The sequence below is a fragment of the Nicotiana attenuata genome, unplaced genomic scaffold (genome assembly GCF_001879085.1).
Source record: "Nicotiana attenuata strain UT unplaced genomic scaffold, NIATTr2, whole genome shotgun sequence".
Classification (NCBI taxonomy): domain Eukaryota; kingdom Viridiplantae; phylum Streptophyta; class Magnoliopsida; order Solanales; family Solanaceae; genus Nicotiana; species Nicotiana attenuata.
Genome location: NW_017670315.1, coordinates 146681 through 156261, shown reverse-complemented (window position 1 = coordinate 156261; position 9581 = coordinate 146681).

Below are 9581 nucleotides of genomic sequence, written 5' to 3'. Positions count from 1 at the left end.
AAAAGGTCATTTTTTGCATATATAATATAATCATAAGTACATATGAGCTATTATTGCAAAATGTGCAATTTAGCCTTAAAAAATGCAAATGTAATTATAAAAATGCACTGAAAAATATTTAAATATCATGTTGGTATAAATGATAAATTTAGATGATTAAATCACCATAAAAATAATATGAAGGATAATTATTGGATATTTATATAATAAAATACAGAAATAAATTGATTTAAAGCTTTTAAAAATTATGGAAAATTATTTAAAATACTTGTGCATGTTTGTAAATCAAATGATGATGTATGTGCACTATTTTGAAATATATATATATATATATATATATATATATATATATATATATATATATATATATATATATATATATATATATATATATATTATATGAGAGAAAAATTGGGTATCGACAATGGGTACAACCAACTCAATAAGTAACAAGTCTAACCTTTGGTCTGAAAAGCAGTGACGAGCTTCACAAGTACAATCCAATTACAGAAATACAGTGCAGAAATGTAGATATGCTTCCAAGTTCAACAGTTAAAGCTCAAACAGGTAAGATATGTCAAGTGTAACTGAAATGAGAAACGATATATCTCGATATCTACATGTCAGTTATGTATGTCAACTGTAATACAAAACAGAGATAAAATCATATGCATACTCTTAGAGTATCAATCACTCCGTCCTCCCATTCACTCCATCCTCACAGTCACTCCATCCTCACAGTCACTCAATCCTCCCAATCGCTCACCACTCGCTCTCGACACTCGCATTTGGCACTCGTACTTGCACTCAGTAGGTACCTGTTCTCACTGCTGATAAGTCAGACTCTGGAGGGGCAGATCCTGGACAGGCGCTATAATAAGCCAATCATGGCATGAATCAATAAATCAAGCCGGGGCGTGCAGCCCGATCCCATAAATATCCTCACAATCAGGCCCTTGGCCTCAGTCAGTCATCAATCTCTCCAGTCTCTTGGGCTTAAAATGTCATGAAAATCAGCCCAAACAATGATGATATGAAGTATCAATAAATGGCAACAGAGACTGAGATATGATATGCGAATGATAGATGTGACTGAGTACATAATTGCAAATTAAGCAACTAATTTAGCAGCAATACAACCTCTGTGGGTCCCAACAGTACCAACATATAGCCTAAGCATAATTTCTAACATGAATCGTAGCTCAATTTCTCTAACACATAACAACAAGATTATTCAATTATACAGTTCCACGAAATCGATCGAGTCACAATTCTTGTGGTGCACGCCCGTCACCTATCATGTGTGTCACCTCGACATCAACCACATAACACGTAATTCAGGGATTCATACCCTCATAACCAAGTTTAGAAGTATTACTTACCTCAAACCGTACAAATCTCTACTCAAATAAGCCCTTGCCTCGCAAATTGGCCTCTGAATGCCTAGAATCTAGCCACAAATAATTCTATACAATCAACTTAAGCTATAGGAATCAATTCTATATGAAAATGCCAAGTTTTAAATCAAAAGTCAAAAAGTCAACTCAAAAGTCAACCCCGGGCCCTATGTATCGAAATCTAATAAAAGTTACAATATTCGAAAACCCATTCAACCAAGAGTCCAACCATACCAAATTTACCCAACTCCGACACCAAATCGTCACTCAAATCCCCAAATTTAACTCTCCAATCCCTAGCCCAAAACTCCCAAATTCCACCTCAAAAACACACAAAGTAGGTGGGAAATTCAATGGGGAAACAATATTATTGCATAAAAATGATCACAAGTGACTTAACTCAAGAAACCTCTCGAAATCCCTCTGAAAATTTGCCTTTGTCCGAGCTTGCAAAGTCCAAAAATGATAAAATCTCGGAACCCTCGAATATTATATTCTGTCTAGTGCTTTCGCACCAGCGGGCCAAATCTCCACACCTGCGCTTATGTGATAAGTCCCACTTCTACAGAAATCACATTAGTCCACAAGGTCCGCACCTGCGCTCAAGTTTCCGCACCTGCGGAATCGCTTCTGCGACCCCTCTATCCGCTTCTGCGAAGACAACCCACTCTCCCATTCTCCGCATCTGTGGAGCCTTGCTCGCACATGCGGGCTCGCAGATGCGGAATACCTCTCGCACCTGCGCCACACCCCAAGCCATCCTATCTCCACTTCTGTGCCATATCATCCGCACCTGCAGTGTCGCATCTGCGGCTAATCCCCTCGCAAGTGCAATCACACCAGAAGGAAAAATTCCAGCAATGCTTCAAATCCATATTTTGATCCGTTAATCATCCAGAATCCACCCAGGCCCCCAGGACCTCTACCAAACATACCAACAGTTCCAAATAAATGATACTAACTTAGTTGAGGCCTCAATCATATCAAACAACATCAAAAACATGAATTGCACCTCAATTCAAGCCAAACGAGAACTAAGAAATTCCAACTTCTGCAATTGATGTCGAAACCTATCAAATCAACTCTGATCGACCTTAAATTTTGCACACAAGTCATAAATGACACAACAGACCTATTCCAACTTCCGGAACAAAAATCCGAGCTCGATAACCACAAAGTCAACTCTTGGTCAAACTTCTCATTTTCCAAAACTTCTAACTTTCGCCATTTCAAGCCAAAACCAACTATGGACCTCCAAATCACTATCCGGACACACTCCTAAGTCCAAAATAACCCAACGGAGCTATCAGGACTATCAAATTTCCATTCCGAAGCCATTTACATATAGGTCAACATCTGGTCAACCTTTTCAACTTATGTTTCCAACCTTGAGACTAAGTGTCTCAACTCATTATGAAACATCCCCGAAACCAAACCAACTATCCCGGCAAGTCACATATCAACAATTGAGCATAGAATAAGCAGCAAATAGGGGAACGGGGTTACAACACTCAAAATGGCTGGTCGGGTCGTTACAGTCCCTTAGCCCACATTACAACCAAGAAAAAGTCCTAATTGATTTTAATCTGAGTGAGCCTACATTAGTAGAGATTTACATTATGGGCAAGCCTATGGTACCAATTGCATATATATGAGTCCTTAAGCTATAGTTGATCATGAGATTCGAATGTTTGGATTCAACTTACTCTCTTATTCTTGTTGTGAGGGCACATGATTTCATGAGGGATAAGTAATGTTATTAGACTTCTCTATGATGTTGGGGGTTCAAGCCATGAATGCATTGTGGTATTGAGTCTTTTTTTAAGGCTATGATTCTTATGAGCATGTTGTCTTCGTTATGAATATTTCTTTTGAAGAATGGTATAAGTAAAGGGGAAGTGTGTGTGATTGCATATTCTCTATCTTAATTGTTGATATAAATCATGGTCATTGGTGTAGCGTGCCTCAATTGTATAAATGTAAAGTGCTCAAGAATAGTATGAATTGTTAGTTAACACGAGGATGGGCAACGTTTAAATGTGGGGTAGTGATGTTTGGATATAAATGTATATTTTTAGTGCATTTCTTGTCATACATTTTAGTGTTTTAATGATTAATTGTGCGATGTTTGATCTTAATTGAGTTATTTTTATGTGTAGGACCATTAGAATACATAAAGGATTTAAAGTTGCACAAAAAGATGTTGAAGACACAAGAAGAGAGCATGAAAAGGAGAAAAACGGATTAAGGCAAGGGAATCGCGCCCCAGACCAAGCCTCGCCTGGTCTAAAGCTAGGTCAACTGCACCCTAGACCAGGCCTCGCCTGCTCTAAAACCTGGTCAACCGCGCCCCAGACCAGGCCTCTCCTGCTCTAAAGCCTGGTCCCCCAGTCCGCGATTAAATTATTTTCTACTTGGATTTGGGTTTGGGGACTCTAGACCCTAACCTATAAATACCACCTCCCCTCCCCTCCCCTCCCCCCTCCCCCCTCCCCCCTCCTCCACACAACATAATTATTGAGAGGTTGATCAATTTTGGAGGTAAGAAAAGGCAAAGACACAAACGGGGCACAGAATTTATCGATTCTTCCATCTATCATCTAGTATTCGTAGCTTTTATATTTAAAAGCAATAGTTTGATTATTGTCATGACATGAGTAGCTAAGAACCTCATTTTGGGGTTATTGGTCATTATTGACTAGTGTAGTTTGACGGTTGATTATTTGTCTTGAATTATCATATTAATTTGTTTATTCAATCTTGAACATAATTATACTATTGCGTAGCTAATAGTAGAGTACTATCTACGAATTTATAGTTGAACTCGAAAGTGGGAACTATAGATTGCATATAATATTGAATAGGGTAAGTTCTTGATTCCGGTCATCAGAGAATAGATTCGCAATTAGGATAGACATATTCTAGTTGTCTTACTCGGTTATTTTTATAGAAATACACATGTGTTCTTGTTAATTCTGATTCTATAGACATATTATCTTAGGTTGGCTTGAATAGGCGAGCGAACCGTCAAAAGAACTTCGCGAGCATAATAAAACCAGCTAATCAACAAATTAGATAAGTGATTATATCAACCTGAAGAACGCAATAGGAGAGACATTAATCTCATAACCCAGAAATATTCCCATCTCATTGAATTCTTCTAAGTGTTTGTTTGTTTGCTTTGCACCTTTGAATTGTTAGCTTGTTTAGTAATTTCAAAGTAATTTTTAGGAATAAAAATCATAATCACCTTCTTCACAACCACTTGAGCAATAAATTTATAGATAGACAATAGTTGATCATAAATTCTCGTGGGAACGGTACTTTCTCATTACTTTATTACTTGACGATCGCGTATACTTGCATGTGTGTTTGGACCTAACACTAGGAGATTGGAGCGTATCTGTGGTCTAGAGAGGGAAGATACAGAGGCTAAGGAGCCTCGTGGACTTGGAGGATCTACTGATCCCTATTTTGGGGGCAGGGCGCATCATGGTAGAGGTTTTGTTGGTCAGGCAGTTCAATCTTCACTTCAAGCTTCACGTGGTGCTCCAATTATCCATGGGTCCTAGAGCACTCGTTTTGGACAGCTCCCACAAATACGTCGGCAGAGAGGTTTCTTTGAGTGCGGGGATATCAAGAACATGGTGAGAGATTGTCCCAGACTCCGGGGGTTGTGCCTCAGTGGAGTACTCAGGCTATGATTCCCGCTCTAGTTGATGTTACACCTGCACAACCAACTAGTGATGGGGAACATGCGAGTAGAGGGCATCCTAGAGGGGGAGGCTAGGCCTATTATTATATTTTTCCTGGTAGGATTGAGGCCACTACACCAGGTGATGTCATTACAGTTATTTTTCCAGTTTGTTATAAAGATGCATCAATTTTAATTGATCTGGGTCCTACTTATTTTTATGTGTCGTCCTATTCAGCTTCTTGTTTGGATATGCCTCATTATTCATGAGTAACTCTATTTATGTGCCAACACCCGTTGGAGGATCCTATTGTGGTAAATTGTGTCTATTATTCTTGTTTGGTCACCACTGGGGGTTGTGAGACTAGGGTTGATTTTTTTTGTTACTTAATATGGTGGGTTTTGACATAATTTTTTGGGATGGTTTAACCACGACTTATGATTGAGGTACTCTACAGGCATGGGGATTCCATTACGTGTTGTGATTTTATTCCACGGGATTGAGTTAGAGGGAGGTTTTTGGTTGATAGGTTATTTATCCTACTTGTGATTTCGAGTTGAGGATGGGATCCTCGTGTTTTCTTGTAGATCGATATGTTTGGACCGGGCTACGTGCCGCGATGGATTTATGTTAGGATGAGATTATTTATGCTTATTTCGTGTGCTTTGCTTCTCCCTTGTGGGGTGGACTCGTGGTATGGTACTGATGGGTAGTTGTGCATCTTGGGCTATTTGGATAGTTCTCTCATGTGTTTCTCTTTCCATCTTCAGTTACATTTGAGTTTTTGCTTGTTGGGAGTGGATTGCGACGTATATGCCTAGGTGGTATTTGGTGTGGCTTGCCGATTGTATAGCATATACTGTATGAGATGAGATTATTGGACCTGGAATTAGTGTGATCGGGCCTAGATGAGTTATGTCTGGATAAGAATGTCATTGATCAGCTTAGAGCTTAGTTGGAGGAGAGAACTCCAACAATTGTGGGTTGAGATGATGTGGAATCACCCATGTGTATGTGTATGGTAAGTTTGTGCAGTGATTTGATGCTTTGCAATGACTTTTGGCCCATTTGAAGACAAACGTTTGTTTAAGAGGGGGAGAATATAACGATCCGGCCAGTCGTTTTGTGTATTTGAGCTCTGTTTCTCCTTTTGAGGAATTTTGTGGGTGTATTTATGATTATGTGACTTGCGGGGATAGTTGGTTCGGTTTCGGGGAGGTTTTGGAGAGATTCGAAACTTTTGGTTCGTAGTTTGGAGGCTTAAGTTGAAAATATTAACTGAAGTTTGAATTTTGTGAAAACGATATGGTAATTTTGAACTTAGACGTGTGCTCGAAATTGGATTCGATTTTCCCTAGGTAGACTTGGCTATTTTTGCCAAAAGTTGGCAATTTGAAGGTTCGGAAATTTCCTAAGTTTGATCATGTTTTACTTTGTGGCTATCGTGTTTGGATTTTGGTTTTGGAACTTGTAATGGATCTGTTTTGTCATTTTAAACTTTTCTACAAAATATAGTGTCATTTTGAGTTGGTTGATAGGAATCGGACGTTTGGTTGTATTTTTAGAAGTTCTTGAGCGATTTTCATGCATTTTGGTATTCGATTCGTGGTTTTATATGTTATTTTGATGATCCAAGTGTGTGATCGAGTCCATATGATGTTTATATAATTGTGTGGATGTTTGGCGTGGAGCCCCGGGGTTTCGGGTGAGTTTCAGATGCGTTATAGAGAGTTATGAGTAAGGTTCAGTTTTTGCTAGTGTGCTATTTTCGCATTTGCGAGGAGATGGTCGCATTTATGAGATCCTCCTCGCTTTTGCAATATTGGGCCAGGGGACCAGGTTTTCCATTTGCGAAACTGGGATCGCATTTTCGACAGGTGCTGAGTTCGCATATACGGGCCCTTGATCGCATTTGCGATAGCCTATCCCTAGGGGGTTCTTCGCATTTGCGCTTTTCGTAGTCGCAATTGCGACATTTCTGCTAGGCTGGGGTATTCGCATTTGCGAACATTTTATTGCAAATGTGATGCAGGGCCTGTCAGGGGTCGCTTTTGCGAGCCTTTGTTCGCTTTTGCGGAGGTAGCATTTGCGAACCCCTAGTCGCAAATGCGACATCTACAACTTATTTATAGTTGGTTATTTCGGTACTTAGTCTCATTTTATCACATTTTGAGCCCCAGACTTGGTGGGAGGTGATTTTGGAGGGGATTTTCACATCTAGCTATTGAGTAAGTGATTTTTACTTAATTTCAATATTTTAACTTGATTTCTTATAGATTAACATTAAAATCATGGGATTTGAAAGGAAATTTTGGGATTTTTTACTATGTTTTGAAAAATAAAAATTTGAGAGTTGAGATTTGAATTAGACTCGAATTTGAAATCCAAATACATATTTGGACTCGTGGGTTCATGGATAGTAAAGATTTACCCTTCGACTCGGGTTTTGACTGGGCGGACCCGGGGTCGACTTTTGTTGACTTTTTGGGAAAAAAATAAAGATCTTAACTTTATTTACTGAAAGTGAATTCTCTTGCATTATTTGATTTTATTAAGTCATTTTTTTGTGAGATTGGGACCGAACGGAAGTGAATTTTAGAGGAAAAGCCATTTTTGAGTGTTTATTGAGGACTTTTGAGGTAAGTATCTTGCCTAACTTTGTGTTGGGAAATTACCCCTTAGGATTTTGGCTTAATTGCTCATTGTGTTATGAGTAAATAATTTGTACACAAGGTGACGAGTGCGTACACGGTCAGATGTATGATTTACGATCGAATTTGACTTGAGGTTACTCTTATTACCTTGTTTTGATTGTGAGATCTCTACACTACGTGTTTCCTCTTTGAATGATTACTTGAGTTCATGTTCTATGCTAGAGATCATGTCTTATGGTTTGAATTTCCTAAATTAGCCAAGTTGGAAGTTTGTGAGATCGTTGCTAAATTGAGTCAGTTGAATTCATGCTTGTATGTTGAACACTCATCCGCATTTTCTTTATTGGTTTGTCCTTGTGCACTGCATTGCCAGATTGCGAGTTTATGTCTTTGATGTCAACTGTTGGCATGTCGTGTGGTTATGATTATAGCACATGTGGACTTGTTGGGCAGATTGTTCAAGTGTTTGCATGAGGTTTCTATCGTTCTATTGTTATTGTTGATATTGCGCGTGCGGCGAGACAAGACATGTTGTGTATATCGAGTTTGCGCATGTGGTAAGACAAGGTTGGATATTGTTAATATGCATATGGCGAGACAAGGCGGATATTTACTTTATTGTTGTACACGCAGTGAGATAATGGTGTCTATGTGGGGATAATATGCGATGTCTTGGGGGCGTGTTGTTGATGAAAAAGGGGTATTCTTGCTAATTTTGCTTATGAGTTCCTTGTGTGTGTCATGCATATTATGTGATTTGTTGTACTGCTCCCAATGTACCACTCTGTGTCTCTATTATTACTTGATTATTTGGCTGCCAAGATAGATTTACCTACGTGAAATTATTATCTCATATTCTGTTGAGTTATTGGAAACCTAACGGATTAAATAAAAAGGAAGTTGCTATCATGCATTACTTTGTTTGATTCTTCATAAATTTCTCTTGAAACGTGTTATTGGTAACTGACATAGGTATGATCATACATGGTGGCACGAAGTCTTTGCCGTGTTGTTGTGGTATATGTTGTGGCACGAGATCTTTGCCGTGCGAGTGTGATTTATATTGTGGCACGAGGTCTTTTCCGTGCGGGGTATGGCATAAGCTATGGCACAAGGTCTTTGCCGTGCAGGGTATGGCCTATGCTATGGCACGAGGTCTTTGTCGTGCGGGGGTATGGCCTATGCTGTGGCATGAAGTCTTTCCCGTGCGAGGATGATTGATAATATGGGCACGAGGTGCTGTGTGTGTGTGATTCTATGTGATGATTTATTATCGGAATGAGATCTTTAGTTGTTCTAAATGGTTATCCCTTAATTTGATGAGATTACAATTATTACTTTCTTTTATTGTTCTTTTTTTTCGATTTTTGATCGTTTGCACAGGTTATTTGATTAGTGAATGTCTTGACTTGAATCTCGTCACTACTCCACCGAGGTTAGTCTTGATACTTACTGGGTACCGACTATGGTTTACTCATATTATACTTCTGCATATTTTTGTACAAAATACAGGTGTTGGAGATAGCAGATCAGGTAGTGCGAGTTTTCTTGATAATAAGGATTCATGGTAGATTTGCTTTGATCGTTGCAGTCCCTTAGAGTCCTCTTCTTACATTTGTACTGTCAATTTTCTATTCCGAACAGTATTGTATTTGAGTTCTATTCTTGTATTTTTTGTATTGTCAATCTTCTTACATTTAGTTTAAGTGCCTGATAGAAACAACCTTATGTTTAGATGTTCAAGACAAAAATGGCCAAGTTTAAGGGCTCATTTATGTATTCTGCCAATATAAATATTCCAATTATTACTAACTTGCTCCAGTTCCATCCCCCCC